Source organism: Copidosoma floridanum, unplaced genomic scaffold, assembly GCF_036245765.1.
Source record: "Copidosoma floridanum isolate Cflo_tuat_1 unplaced genomic scaffold, Cflo_Japanese_pri ptg000027l, whole genome shotgun sequence".
Taxonomy (NCBI): Eukaryota; Metazoa; Arthropoda; class Insecta; order Hymenoptera; family Encyrtidae; genus Copidosoma; species Copidosoma floridanum.
The window spans coordinates 14,840,341-14,856,176 of record NW_028321904.1 but is presented as its reverse complement, the minus strand read 5'-3'; positions in this window follow the sequence as shown (position 1 = coordinate 14,856,176).

Genomic DNA, 15,836 nt, shown 5'->3' with positions numbered 1-15,836 from the left:
TCAACCAAGATTTCTTGTTTCTATTATCATCATCATCCTCAGTTGAAAGTTTTTAATGCTTAACAATAGTAGTGAAATTGCTTGTACTTGGTTTATGCAACATAATGATTAAAGTCTTATTAAACAAATTGATTTTCAGATAATTATACAGCCTTTATTTACTTATTTTCTCACAGATTTTGTTTTTTAAACCTTGACATATTTCTTCTCGTTTCTCTTCATAAATTTTTTCCGCTTTTTTTATCGTCATCTATTTTCTGCTTTTTTTTAATTCAATTGTTGCTCTGCCCTTTATCTATGATGTCTAAGAATAAACTGATGCTCGCAGAGCCTATGAATTAGCTTAACACAGCTTTACATGAGTTTCTTGGCATCTCCACTTATTGGACTATACTTAACGATACGGTCATGTAAAATTAAACAATAAGCTGTATTAGCAGGAAAATTATTATGTGGCTCACACTCTAGCCTCACATCTACTAGAGCATTTTCTGATGACTCGTTTTGTTCGGAACAATCCAGGACAATTAAAGGTATCCGATTAAGAAAGGGATGTTTGCCTTATGAAGACTTAAAATCTTTGTGATAATTTGAACTTTGAAAATTAGCATACGTGTTATATAGCAATGCATACTGATTACGCGTTATATAGAGATTAAGATCACCGTAAGAATAATATTGTGAATTTAAATAGAGTTTCCTATTTCTTATGTTGCAAAGATCAAACATACCAGCGATTATATTTTTCTGATTTTTTCGGTTAGTTTGAAAGGCTAAAAAAACATAACGCAGCTTTTCCAACTAATTAGATGTCTTAACTGTTCAGATATGTTTTGACGTGCTTAGTAAAAGGGAGAGCAATTATACTCGTATAATTTCCAAGTTCGAAAACTCATATACATTAACTTGTCTTTTTGCAAATAATTCAATAGACGAATTTTATGAGAATCTGACATTTCCACGTAGGGCATCAGCCACTTAAGCTTTGATATTACTATGTTAAAGTCTTTCAAAGTTTCTGCTGCCACAGGATCAGCATTGGCATTAACTGGAGTTTGCAACACACCATTTCTATCGTTTTTTGATCTTGTTCGTATAAGCTCATGTTTAACATCAACAACTATCTTACGATAGTCTCCATTAAAAGCTACAATCATATTCAGTGGAAGTATGATATCAAAGTAGCTGTTATTATTAGTAAGATTAGGGTGCTACCTGCCGGCCAGAGCAAGTAGCACTCTTTTTTGGAATTAGAGAAGGTTGCTGCCTTGGTTTTAACTCTTTTCAAATCTTTATTATAGATAAGAAGGGTAGTGCTAGCTTTTTATGGTTAAAGCATCACTAAAAAATGCCAAAAGTAAAAAACGTTGGTACAAAACTGGTACCCCAGATGGTAACCTTACAGAGGGAATCCGCTGGCGATTACGATCCGGTGAAAGCTCGGGTGGCTGCTGTAGGCCCCACAGATACTGGGAGGGGGGAGAGGTACAATGACGCTATTCCTGGCCAGTGGGGACTGTTGGATGTTCCATGGCCTTGTTTAGGTAAAAGATGACAAACAAGCTTCTCGTAACATAACATATTAACGCCGATCCCAATAGGGCAAGCGGGTTAAAAAAATGATAAAAATCACTAAATTCACTTTTTTGCGATTTACGGAAAAAGTATACTTTTGACAAATAAAGTATAATTAAATAAGAAACGCGTAATAAAAATACAAGTCTAATGAGTTTTTGCAGCTCCGATCGGTCCAGCGGTGTTTTAGTAAATTGCAAAAAAAAAAACTTTTTCTTGCCATTTTTGCGAAATTCTATAACTTTTGTTTTGTTGCACATAAATGCCCATACTGAATTCTAGCAAAATTAATGTTATACTTTTTGAGAAAATTAAAGAAAACCGATAAAGGTCCTTCCAAAAAATGGTCGTAAAAAGGTTTTGAGCCAACGTAGACAAATTTTTTAAACGTGTTCTTGCTAATCGTGAGTTGCTCTCCAATACCCTGCTCTGCTGCACCATTATACCCAGCTAGTGTGTAGAAAAAACTGATTCTTAAAAAAGGAGCTTTTGTGGTTTGGTAGTCGAGGGCCGCTGAGTTTGAAATTGTAGGGTAAAATTATACAAAGTTTTGACTATAATTTTTTTATGATTTCTTTACGTTTTGGAACCAAAAAGGTAATTAAAAGAATAATGTAATAATTTATATACTAAGAATTATGTAAATGTCTTACATTTACCCAAATAACAACAATACGATCGAGTTAAATCTCTCCACTGATGCTTTTTACGGTACGGCGAGAGCGCTTCATTGTTTTTGTAATAGTAAATCAATTATCTTGGTAACTATCGAAGACAATGCATACGTCGCTTTTTCGATGATTACAAATGGAATTAACGTATAGTTTCGAAATTAAATCAACTAACTCATTCAAATGCCAGACCACCTCATGCAACAATCAGCCCCCATCTATAACGTAAGTGACGTCGTCAGTAGGAGCGGAGTTTGTTGCTGTAAAATTCTCGTAAAAGACTGATGTTATGATTCTTTGCATGCCTGTTTCGTTAAACAACGATTAGATCGTATACAAAATCTTGCAAAGATTTGAAACGGTTGGTACATTTAATCTAAGGTCGCCCAATGCTGGTTTTGTAATTTTTTTTTTTTTTTTAATAATCAATAAACCGCGATCGATCAACGCTGCTACAAAGCAACCTTACATTCGTTTACATAGTATTACACACTTTTAATAAAGGTGTTAATAATAAAAATTAAATCGCCATTACGAATTATTCTTTGCTTCTAAATCACTTAGAGGTTTCTAAAATGCTGAATTTAAAAAATAATGTCTTATTACTTTGGTTATTTGTATGCTTGTGAGACATATGCTCAATAAAAAAAGTATATTATTATTATAACTGCCCTTTCTGTTTTAAAACGTTAAAAAATCATAAAAAAATTTCAGTAAAAATTTTGTGGAATTTCACCCTATAACCGCATTCCAGTTTGGCGGCCCCCTTCTACCAGACTGCGGAAGCTCCCTTTTTTGAAATTAATTCTTTCCACACTTTTGATGGGTATAATGGTACAGCATTGCATGATGTTAAAGAGCAACTCACGATTAGCAAACACACGTTTAAAAAATTTGTCTACGTTGGCTCAAAACCTTTTTCCGACCATTTTTTGGAAGGACCTTTTTTCAGTTTTTTTTTAAGTTTCTCAAAAAGTATAATATTGACATTGCTAAAAATTTTATAGGTATTGAGGCCTAAAAAATACATATTTTGTCAAAGTTCAAGGACTTTACATGCAACAGAACAAAAGTTATGGAACTTTAAAAAAATGGCACAAAAAAGCGGTTTCTTTGCAATTTACTTAATAAACTACTGGACGGATCGGAGTTGAAAAAAACTCGTTAGACTTGTATTTTTATTACGCATTTATTAATTTATTATACTTCATTCGTCGAATGCATATTTTTTCCTTAAATCGTAAAAAAAGTGACTCTGACGGTTTTTACCCTTTTTTCTAACCATCTTGCTCTATTGGGATCGGTATTTAAACTTAATATGTTATTATCTAACAAAAATAATTTTACAAGTCAAGTTCACAATTTCATGTTTTTTTAGGCCACGAATCAGCTGATTTTTCCCGACTAGTATGAAAAGGGTTAATGTAGATTTAAGAGCGACGTGGAACCACGAGATCGAGGAAGTTTGGTCTGCAAACAAGAGAGATTAAAAAGATACTAGAAGCAATTCTCGTGTTACGTTGGCGTGACGATTTATTTTTGAGTCTAAGCTTGCGCTTTATGACTGGGGACTCACACTGAACGCAGGGCTAGAGGTTAATTAAATTAAACAAAATGGGGTATTTGCGAATAGGGGCCCAGTTGTTATTCAGTATCGTGATACACTCACTAGCAGTGCGCCTAAGATTTGTTGAAGTCACCCAGAGTGGCGTGTGATCGTTCACGGGCTAAAAACTACTAGTATCGATACGTGTAAAGATGTCGTTTCTAGAGGTTACGTAAAGGGGGCCGATTGTATTTTAATTCGCGATCCATCTAGAATCTATCAATACCACCACGAGTATTGATATTCGTTTTACAAATTACGAGTATATTTAACATTTTTAACATTATTTCAATAGTAATATTAATAGAGAACACAGTACAGAAAAATTTAAAAATTGTTATAAGTCTCTCGTTAAGTCATAGTATAAGGAAAACATGAACTGTTTTCGTGCGTCTCACAAGGAACTGCTTGCGATTCTTATTTGATCGTTATACGTGCATATATTATGTCATTTGTGTATGGGCAAGGTATAAAAGCAACTAAACTTGAAACTCTGGCTACATTACCATTTTACATCCCTTTCGTAAGAGTTAGAGGTATGTTATACACTTTATTACATTTGCGTTTATTGTATTTACCAAAATTTTTATTGTAAAAAATATTTTTTACTCATAGATTTTTGTGTCTGATGAGAGCCCAGACATTGTCCAAACGGCTGAAACGTCGTTTTGTTTTGTTACTATCCGGAGCATTATTTTATTAATTATTGTATATTAAAATAGTCATTTTTCTTAAATTAGATCGTTTCTACATAAATTTGAATTTTGAAACTTCGCGCGCAGCACCGACTTCCAACTAGTACTTGATAGTACCACCTATCGCTCGCCAGGTGGCGACCACTAGTCTTTAACGAAAATCACAAGTAAGAAAGCGACGTAAAGTATATAAGAAGGACTGTGTGACGACTGATTGGGATCGATCCGAGTTATGCAAATATGTGTAATGCATACCTCTTAAGCCACTCAATTACTTAAAGTACATATTCAATAAATATCACTGTACCAATACAAAACACTTGTCTACACCCTTTTTGTTTTCCCCTCAAAACAAAAAAAAACAACAACAAACACCCACCGGTCAACCTGGCGACCAACCCATCGAGGCCTCTACGCATCACTGCTCAAACGCCACATCTCTCCGATGAGTTGGATTCCGAGGAATGAAACGAAACCACTACGCCAACAACATCGGACATAGTACCACCATCGTTGTTTAACCTAAAGGGAAGGCTTGAGACACTTGAGAGTGACTCCAATCTCTTTCAACTACACCCCCCTTGTTCAAAGTCGCCCACCCCCAAAGGCCACTTTGAACAGTTTTTTAATAAATAAGAAAACTTGACAGTACCACCATTGAACATTATTTTAAATTATTACCCAACTGTCGTTGGACGTCTTATTTTAGTATGTTTATAAAGTTTTTGATGTGATACAAATTGGTTACTTGCTTAATCATGAGCCTGCGAACATGATTGGTGAAAATTGGATAATTCTTCAAAAATTAATAAGGTTGTTTCACCAAGTTAACCGTAGTTAATATGTAATGTTGTTGCTGCATATATGGGTTTTTTCTAACTGTATGTGACAATTTTGGCATTTTCTATTATTTTCGCTTATTTAAACGTATTTGTTCCAAGTTATCCTGATATTGAGCTTTATGTTGTTTAATCCTAATCTAAAATTATATTCGCATTTAATGTTACCTTTAAGTTCGACTTTTGCATCTACAGTTGCTTCGTTTTCATGCAACGAAAATTTTTTGTTTGTTTCTCATTTCCGGTCAGTATAGGCCAGCGTGCATGTACATGAATCATCATTCTGCTTCAGGTACGAGTAACTTGCAGGTGATTCACCTTTCTTCCAAATGCACGTAGGTCCTTGCTCAAAATACTTTTAGAACATTATTCCCAAGGAATAAGTAGGAAAAAAATTTGTCAATAATTTCAGCCTACCGGCATTACACTTCCCTTCTAAAACTGGTACAAGGGCTTTTGAAAAAATAAAGGTCTGGGAACAATTCACGGAGTGTTAACAACTTATTGACCTAGTTTACAGCATGATAAATTTATTTCACGTACTAAGGTTAGTAATTTCTGATTAATCTATGATTTATATTTATTTATTGGCCCGCATTTGCCCAGGGTGCCTTAAGATACGGGCAAACAATGAGGGACTCTGTGGTGAGCAAAAAATAGTAACCAAAACTTTCACCAGGAACAATACTACAATTAGGTGTATTAACGCTTATACTAGTTATTGTAAAAAAAATGTTGATTCCTGCGTATATTTGGGGCAGTGCCTCCCCTTATCACCCCCCTCCTAAAACTGGTACTAGGGCAAAAGGGCTTTTGACAAAAGGGAGCAGTTCGCTGAGTACCTGTTCTAGAGGAAAGCAGTACATTGGGTTGTGCACTACTCTTTTGTGGATTATTATAAAATGGCATAAAGTGGGCCTTCTTTTAAGTTGGTGTTTTGGGTTTAGAAAGTGGTTGGATTATTTTCTGCATGTGTTTTAGTACGTCTATTTAGTACTGCATTTCAGCTTCTTCTTGCGGTTAGTAGTTTCTATTCCTTTGGTGATTTGGATAATCTTGTCCTACGAAAAGTAACAGTTTAGCAAGTGTATTTTAGACTGCGCCAATCATACGTACTGACCACCCGTAAGCTTGGTGTAGTAGGTAGCTATTGATCAGTCCTTCAGCTGTAGCTTTGATTATTGTGGATAATTGAATAGATAGCTACAAATCCTGAGCTAGCGTTGCCAAAAGAGGTCAGTATTTCTTACACGCACTTCCAGGTATTACCAGCTAGTTCCTCTAGTGATGCTTCATTGAGGAGCCTAAAAATAGAGCCTTGATGGCCGATTGCTGGTTGTCCGTGCATATCTCAGGCGATATTATTAAGAAGCGCTGAGGTCCTACAGTTGAGAAAAAATAGGATCCCATGCGATTATTGTTTCATACTTTTTGAGTACTTGCGATTTAGGTGTCAAAAACATGGTGGTACCGTTGCTTTTTACTGGTAGCTTGGCGTAACAGTTTCTTCCTTTCGCTACAGTCACTTCAACGGGTATACACTCGATAACTCGAATAGCTTTTTCACTGAAGATAGCCATGTAGCCAGGTCCTTTTATAATGGTGTAGGCGAACTGATCAGGGGATTTATTAGCTATGGCGAGAGCGTTCTATTATATCATACGCTCAACTTTTCAGCGCTGTACCCTAATATCACGGTACAACAATTCCACCTGTGATCTGACATGTCTCTCAGCATAAACGAATTATATGAAGAGATCCAAACTTTTAAGATTTCTGGATTCTTTAGCTACAAGAGTCCGTCCCTTTCGCGTCTTAAAGATAACGAGCTTAGGGTGTTTGGTTCGAATCACGCTGTAACTGCAGATTTTTTTTTTTTTGCTACAGCGAACGTTGTATCCTCCGATTCAAAATAGTAGATGACTCCTCCTTGTGGATTGGTAGAGTCTTCGGTACGACCTGTTAGTCCGTCAAAGAGAACGTTGTACATCTTAAAGTTGTAGTTAGTTTGAGGAAAGACGTTCCAGTAGGTACTACTTCCATCCTGGTCTGTACATTGGCCCATCCTTAAATAAGCAGCGTGTATCAGAATTCAATATAATTTTATCCTCAAGCAGGTACACTCTGGCATAATATTCTTGAACTTTCACTCGAAGCGTGTCTTGTGCTGTTACGTCGCTCCAAGAGCCGTAGTGATCTGCATAATAGGCTCCTTTGCAGCCTCCATTGAACATATGTGATCCTGCAAAGGTGGCTAGAGTACTAGTAGTTTTGTTAATCCTGACTCCTTGCAGGACTATCAGATCCTTACTGTATAGCCCTGAGTAGTATATTCTTATGCTATATCTCTCAGTCTATCTCGTGAATGAAGTTTGCATTTTCATTATGCACTGTGGAGCTATGAGAATGAGATCATACCACAATGACGATTTTGGCGTTGAATTACCACCTCACATTGTATGACGTGCGTCTGCATATAATAATTTACTTGTAAGAGCTGCATGTATGCTCTGTGGACTTAACTGCATCCATCGGAATATCACAAGGATCGACTTCTAGCAATTGTAGAGTCATAACGTTCACAGTTTGTGTGTCACAGTCGTATCCTACTAATTCCGATGCTACTGGAGCGATGAAGAATTTCAACACGCAGAGTAGCTTCTTTTTTTTGGGCTGTAATCAACGAAAGGTATGGTTACTTATTTTTAAGATTCATTGGATAAAGAAAGAGAAAGAAAGAAGAAAAGAGAAAGGCGGGAATTTAAAAGGCAAGACTTGCCATGTTCACTAGCCCGTGGACTCAAAGCTCTTGCTATCAGATTCGCTGGGTTTATTTCGCTTAGAGTCTATTTTGGACTATCGTAACCTATTTGCATGCACTACTCTATGGACATTACCTACGAGGATTTTTACATTTTGAGTACATAATATTTCTAAAACCTTATGGGGGCCTAACAAGTGGTCTACAAATTCACTCTTTTTGACCCCTTTTAATAAGAAGACATTATCACCTACTTTAAATATTTTTTATTTACATTTTTACTGTAATATTTCTTAGATTTAAGTTCTTAATCTACTAAGTTTCCGTATACTATTTTTCTTATACTAGTTAGCTTAATTACTAAATTTATAATGTAATCGTTATGGGCAGATAGGCGATGGATAATATACACACACACACATATATGTATATATATATATATATATATATATATATATATATATATATATAAAAGATATTATAGGATAATAGAGGCGTTAATATTCAATATTCCAGAGATCCTCTTCTCTCAGTGGTGTAGACGATGGTAGTCTGGCTAATCTTCCAAATACAACTTCATAAGGAGAATTCTTGGTACTTTCCTGTATACAAGTATTGTAATTAATGACAGCCAACTCTACCCATTAGTCCTAATTGTTGTCGCTATCAGTGTATTGCTTGAGAAATTCGCCAAATGCTTGATGCAACCTTTCCAGAGATCCATTGGACTGCGGGTGAAAGGCCGTAGTTTTTACCTTTTTAATTTAAAGGGTTTGGCGACTTTTTGCATTTGATTACCAAGACAATTTTACGTCTTATCTGTGAGAATGACCTTAGGTGTTACAAAAGTGCAGATAATAAGTTTGACAAAGGCGTCGGTGATTGTTGATGAAGTGGCGTCTTTTAACGGTACTGCCAGGTAAAGCTTGAAAAGTTGGTCCTGCATTGTCAGTATATATTAATTTCTGTTTTTGGTATTCAGTAACCAACCAACAATGTCTAGAGCTACTTAAGCGAATACATTTTTAGGTGTATCAGTTATTACAATGTGTTGTTTAGTCTTTACCCGTACTTATTTGTTTAGTTGACATACTGAGCACTGCTAGATGCGTTTTTGAATGTCATCTTTTAGTATTTCCGGTGGCCTCAGATAAGAAACTTGTGAGTTTTATAAAATATCCTGTCTCTATCATTGTTTTCTGCATATACTAAAGTATTTTTACAAACCATAAACCTTACGTCGCTGTCTGAGAACTTGTCTTTCAATAAGTTAATCACTACCGACCAATCCAAGTTACATATGTTCTGGCTCTTGGCTATACTGACCGTGCTTATGTGTTTGTTAGTCAGTTTTGTCTAAAGTATTTTATATAGCCTTTTTAGTCTGTTTTTAATTATCAACAGTGATATATCTCTTTCTTCTGTGAGGCAACGTGCGATTTGATATCTCTTGTTGGTCATTTTTCTCATACTGATACTTCCTAACTCTGCAAGACGAAGTGCGTCTATTTTATTGGCTTTAATGAGCCTACGAGTACCTTTATCAAAAAGTTGACCAGCTGTGTCTGAGAAGTAAAACACATTATCATGTCAATATTCTAATAGTTTTTCTGTTTCGATGAGACGGCGATGTTGTAGGCTAATGGTTAGTTCCTGATTCACGTCAGTGTTCCTGTTCTGTGAGAATGTTTCATCCCTGTTGAGTGGGGGATCGTCAGCCTTATTTTCTAACTGAGTTTCATTGCTAGATGAAGGATCACTCAAGTCAGGCTGTGAAAGGGTTAAGCAAGGGGCACTGGGTTTTTTAATAACGCGTCTGCAGGTGCATTTAACCGACCAGAGCGACGGATTATTTCATAGTCATACTCAGAGAGTTGAAGCCTCCACTTTTGCACTCTTGTATTAAGATCCGTGGTTTGGAACCATAATAAGGGTTGATGATCCGTTACTATTGTGAATTTGCGGCAATACACATAGGGAAGAAAAGTCTGCACCGAATGTAATACTACAAGAGCTTCTTCTTCATAGGTGTCGTATTAGAGTTCCGGATCTGGTAAGATATGCAAAGTGTAGGCGATTGGTCGATCGTTGCCGAGTTTTCCTTCAGAAAGAATACCTATAGTGTAACCAGATGGAAAGCGTTTTCTTCTTCGTTATTTGGAAGCTATTATTGCCTTGAAGAAGCTTACTGAATGGCTTGGCTTTCCTGAAAAAATCTTGAATAAAACGCCAGTAGTATCCAGCGAATCCTAAAAATTGTCTCACGTTTTTGAGATTTTTCTGGGGAGGGTATGATATTTCTACTTTCTTGGTGTCAGGGTTTAATCCTTTTTCACCTAATATGTAGCCTAAATACACTGCTTCCTTTTGCATTAGTTTGCATTTTCTGAGTTTTAATTTTCAGTTGGTTTCAATAAGTCTTTTAATTACTAGGTCGAAAAGACGTTCGTGGTCTTCAAGGATTTTTTGCGTAAATGATTATGTTGTCCATATATACAAATACTCTCTTGCCGATTAATCCATCAAGAGTTCTTGTGATAGTGGCTTGGTACTTCACTGCTTCGTTACGTAAGCTGAAGAGCATCCAGACGAACTCGTAATGCTTATCAGGGGTCGAGAAAGCGGTTTTATGGGCGTCTTCAGGGTTTAACAGGATTTGGTGGAAGCCTGATTTACAATCGATCACCATATAATATTTAGAGTCTCCGACTTGCTTGAATATGTCTGTTATATTGGGGAGAAGGAAATTCATCGGTATGGTTTTCTCATTAAGTGGTCTAAAATCAAGGACTACTCTCCTCTCCATCAAGGGGCGCCGTCAGTGCTCTTTTTAGGTACAATTCATAGAGCTGTACTATAACTTAATCGAGATCGTTGCACTATGCCATTTTCGAATAATTCTTGTACTTGACGCTTTACTTTATAGGCCACACATTACATTCAGATTTTTTTCCCAGGGGTACCCCATCAATACCAATGAGTAAATTTGTCGTAGTATCTGATAAACCTTTATTCAAGCGTTTCTGTATAACTTTTTCCAGACATTGTTGTACTCTAAAATGGCAATATTTACCATTTAGAATTTTATAAATTTGTGTAGTTCTTGGAGTCTTTAAAATTGTACGTGGATCCAGGAGCATATGTACAACAGTAATTCTATTTCGTAGTTTATGTAAGGGATGTTAGACAAGGCACTGTGAATAACGTTATATTTAACAGACCATGGAGCTACGATAGACGAAATAGAGTTAGATATAGCTGTTGTTAATGTATGTGGCTCAGCTTGGTTATATTTAAACAATCGTGTTTCTTAACAAAATTGCTTATAACATCGTCATGTATTGCAGAATTTATTAAAACATCACTATTACCTTTTCAGTCTTTTTCAACTTTTTCATACTCAACGAAATTTTCATCATCGCTTTAGCGATATTCCAACTCATTATTCCAAAGTTCAATACCGAAATCATAACAAAGCTGGCTACACTCTTCTTTTCTTGTAATCGAACCACACTTCGAATCATCATTGTACATCGTACTTTGCGCACCATGATCAGCGCTAGTTAGAGGTATCATGTTGGTAATCCTCGCTTCAGTAAAACAATCGGAAAAAATATTACTTGTAAGATCAACATTGTATAAACTAGAAGTACTCTTCAAATAACTTTTTGACTTATCGTCTGCTTTATTTGAATCATTATTGTTTTGTGCAATTTCAGTTTACGCAGCTAAAAATAGATGTTGGAAATGAGAGCGACCGACAGTAGGCCCGGCTTTTGTGTACATTGTGTACACTTGTAGTAGCTGTCGGCTCAACGCTCTGTGTTGTGTGTATTCACGCGGCGAGCTTTGTATACTGTAAGCGCCAGATTATACTCAGCTCTCGTCGAGGATAGACTCTCTTAATTTACGTTGCCAAACTCTAGCATTCAAAGGTGCATACATCACCTTAAATTCTAATGTAAATCTTCAGATTAACTCTCTCAATACAGTGGACAAAACTCAGTTGTGCAGTGCAGTGCACTTAGTGCTTTGTTTAAGTTGCTCACTGCATAATCTGCAGACCAGCTCAAATAGTTAATGTCATCAAACTACCAGTGATTATCAACAGCAAGACTCATTGAAACTCTTATGTATTTCTACAGACAGTAATTGTGCATTTCTACAGACAATCATTTTTCGTTAATCAATATTTTAATCAGTTATATTATATCAGTGCTTTCATTTTCACATTTATTTCGTGTAACTTTCAAACTCTCTTGCTAGCTCAAGGCCAGTGCGTGTTTACATATTGTGTTATTCAACTTGACTCTTTTCTTTCTAGATTCTTCGCTTTTATATATTTCAATAGTTCATTGCTTTAAGACTATAGACATTATTTCTTTTCTCCTGTATTATTTTGACCTTTACTATTTTTGTGAATATTAGCTGTGAATTTTCTTGGCCTTTGAGTGGTATTACAAGTTGTTATTTTTATGCTGATTAATTTTATTGTGTTTTATTGTGTCTTCCCAATCACCCTATCCGAGCCTAGTGTGTGCTAACGCATACGCCTCGAACATTTGTGGTCCTTCGAGCCGGATCGGGGTGATTGGGGAGTGATCCGGTGGCAGTGCGCGATGGAAGAGGCTGCGAAAAGGGCCGAATCAGCGGCCGCGGCTGCGAGTGACGATGTTGCTGCGACTACCATCATCGATGGCCAGCGGGTTTCTGTGACTGACGGCTTGCCTGGGCGTGGCACGCGCTCGACGGGAAATGTGATTCCGGCCGGGTTCCTCGCGAAAATCGAGTCACAGAGAGTGCGCATAGTTGGCCTGAGCTAGTGTGGCAAAGCTGCTGAGGAGGCGACTGCGAAGTGCAGTCATGCTGAGGCTATGCAGCTAAGAGAGGACTGCGTCGCGCTCCATGAGGAGTTCAAGCGTGAGCATACTTTCATTGAAAATGCATGCCCGGCGGTGTTGCTCAGAAATGAGTATTTCAGTCAGAGTGCGTCGAGAGCCGCGGAGCAGGCATACTCGAGGTCAATGAGATTCATAACCCGGCTGCTCGCTGCCCATCCGGATCTACAGGCAAACTCAACAGCGGCATCAACTACTGTCAGTCACACTCAATGAGGCAAGCTCCCGGAGATTAAGCTTCCGCAATTCTCTGGCAACTACACAGAATGAGTGAGTTTCCAAAATCTTTTCTCAAGTATTATGGAAGACGAGAGGCTCACCGTACGCTAAGAGCGAGATTTATGGTTCTCCATATTTTCATGCAGCAGCTACACTTCGGGAGCAAATCGCCGGGGAACAGTTCGGGGGTACTCGGGAAGAGAGAGAGAAAAAGCGAATGTGCCAAAACCGACGTGGCGGTTCGAGCACAGCTGTGCTAAAACCGCCACTGTTTACCTACTTCCCTCTATTCTGTTCTAAAAGTTTATAATCTTAAAAAAATTACACTCTAAGTGTTTGTAATCACAAGATGAATCCGTCTGAGTTCAAGTTCCAAATAACTTAAGTTGGAAATAAAAATTTTTTTAAATCGATATAATTAAAGTACTTCCAACAAAACTTAAAATTCCTGGTCCCTTCTTACTTAATTATCGTTTTTACTGAACCAGAGTTGAAATTATCAATTGCATGCTTCATCCTCCTTTTACATATATTGCATTTGCTCATAGAGCATTTGGCGGCGCTCAAGGGGAGCTCTAATTCAAGTTCCACTCAACTTAAATACATCTACTAGAACGTGACAGTAGCTTTTTTAAGATAGAAATAAGATTTTCCATCATTTTTAAAAATTGACTTACAATCCTCAAATTGGCCCTTTTGATACAAGTTTTTGACTAATTAACTCTGGGAATCAAAATTTAGATTAAAAGTATCTCAAAGTTCAAAACTATGATCATTTGTGTGTTGTATTGTTTAAATAATTTTGAACGAGGCTTTTAAAAACCAAACGCCTACTAGTACTTTCTGCATGTAGCATACATTCATTGTTATCTCCAAAATATTTAACGTTTTTGGCGTTACATTTCGATCAACAGTTATTTTTAAGTTTCATCATAAATTCAGTAATAAAAGAATTCTTCCAAGGCTTCTTATTTTTTTTCTCATTCGTAGAATTACTTTATCTGCGGTACAAGCCTTTTTTTAGAAAGAAGTTCTGTATTGCGGGTTACTCTGGGATATACACTTCTCGTATATTTCTTGTGTATAAGGCCGGTTGGGAACGGAGATCTATCAGCCAAAAAGTGTAAGAAAAAAGCGTGCACTCCGATCCTCGCTGGCTAAAAAAAAATAAATGAAAAAAAAAAAAAAAATTTGATTATGAATTTAATGCGATAAGAATTTTTGCAAACTGACCCTCTTTCAATGAATGGAAGCACTTTCTTGTTCGACATGCATACACACGACTTTCATACCAATCCAAGTCTAGGCACCACAATAACATAACCAATAGTAAATTTGTGGCAGCTTTGAATATTAAAATTAAACAAAAACGTGTGGGATTCGGAGTCCCCGACAATAACAAAGTTTTTGCTTGTATATAAAAATCATATGTATACTATAAAATACAAGGTTCGTAAATACATGTGAATTCTACATGCATGCGAAAATTTCATTCTTGTTTTTAATTATGTTGTGTCAAATAAAGGCTCTGTTTCACTTATACAGTTTTGATGTCCACTGCAGCTACAAACGTTGTTATGATGCCTGCTGGAGGAGCACCTTTTCTATTAATGACTAATTGAGTTAGATGTGATCCATGTTTTTAATATTATAATCGAGATATAGACAAGTACACAATAAATATTTGTATGTTGAATTATTTAGAAAACGCTATACCACTGAAAAAAATTTCATCACAGTTCTTTTCTTATTTGTACGTTTTAGCAAACAGACATAATAAATCGTTTCTGTTCGATCTTAATGTTTTTTTACCAATTAAAACAAGATTTCTGTATTATTTATTCTAAGAGTACTCACAATTTAAACGCCCAAATGTTCATTATTTAATTTTATTTCAATTCAACTGAGGTAAGTATCGATTAATTTTAGATTGACTCTAACTATTTACTAACACTTTTTGTTTATTTTAAACTTTCAAATACAGAACAAATCGAAAAATTGTATTGTAAATCTTTCTTATATTGTGAGCTCATTTTCTTCCCTACTGTAGTGTATCCAAACTAATTTTTCTAAGATACCCACCAAAAAACAAGTCACATGATCTATTTTAACCAATTATCTAACGAATAAAAGGCCACCATTACTTTACAAAATATTTTTTCGGGTAGTAATGAGATTGATTGTAATTAATTAATTAACTTACAACCCTTGCATTGTCTATTCTGTAACAAGTTTTTGACTAAACTAGAACTTGAATTAAATACATTTTCGGTTGCCATTGAGTTATAAGTGCTGGGAAAGAGCTGTGACTCAAGCTCTATTCAAGTTTTAAATGGTGCACAAGCCAAGACTTATGGTCAGCTCAAAGTTTTCTTTGGTATACATTTTTGATTAAAATGTAGTTACGTACGTTGAGGGAACTATAATATGGCAAAAATATTATTATTGATTTTGTCCAGATTATACTAAGAGGACCTTTCAAAGCTAAGTTAGAATGACAAAATTTTCATTGATAGATGAATCAACGTTGAGCTGTTACATAATTTTGTTGTTTATTGTAAATTACGTAACA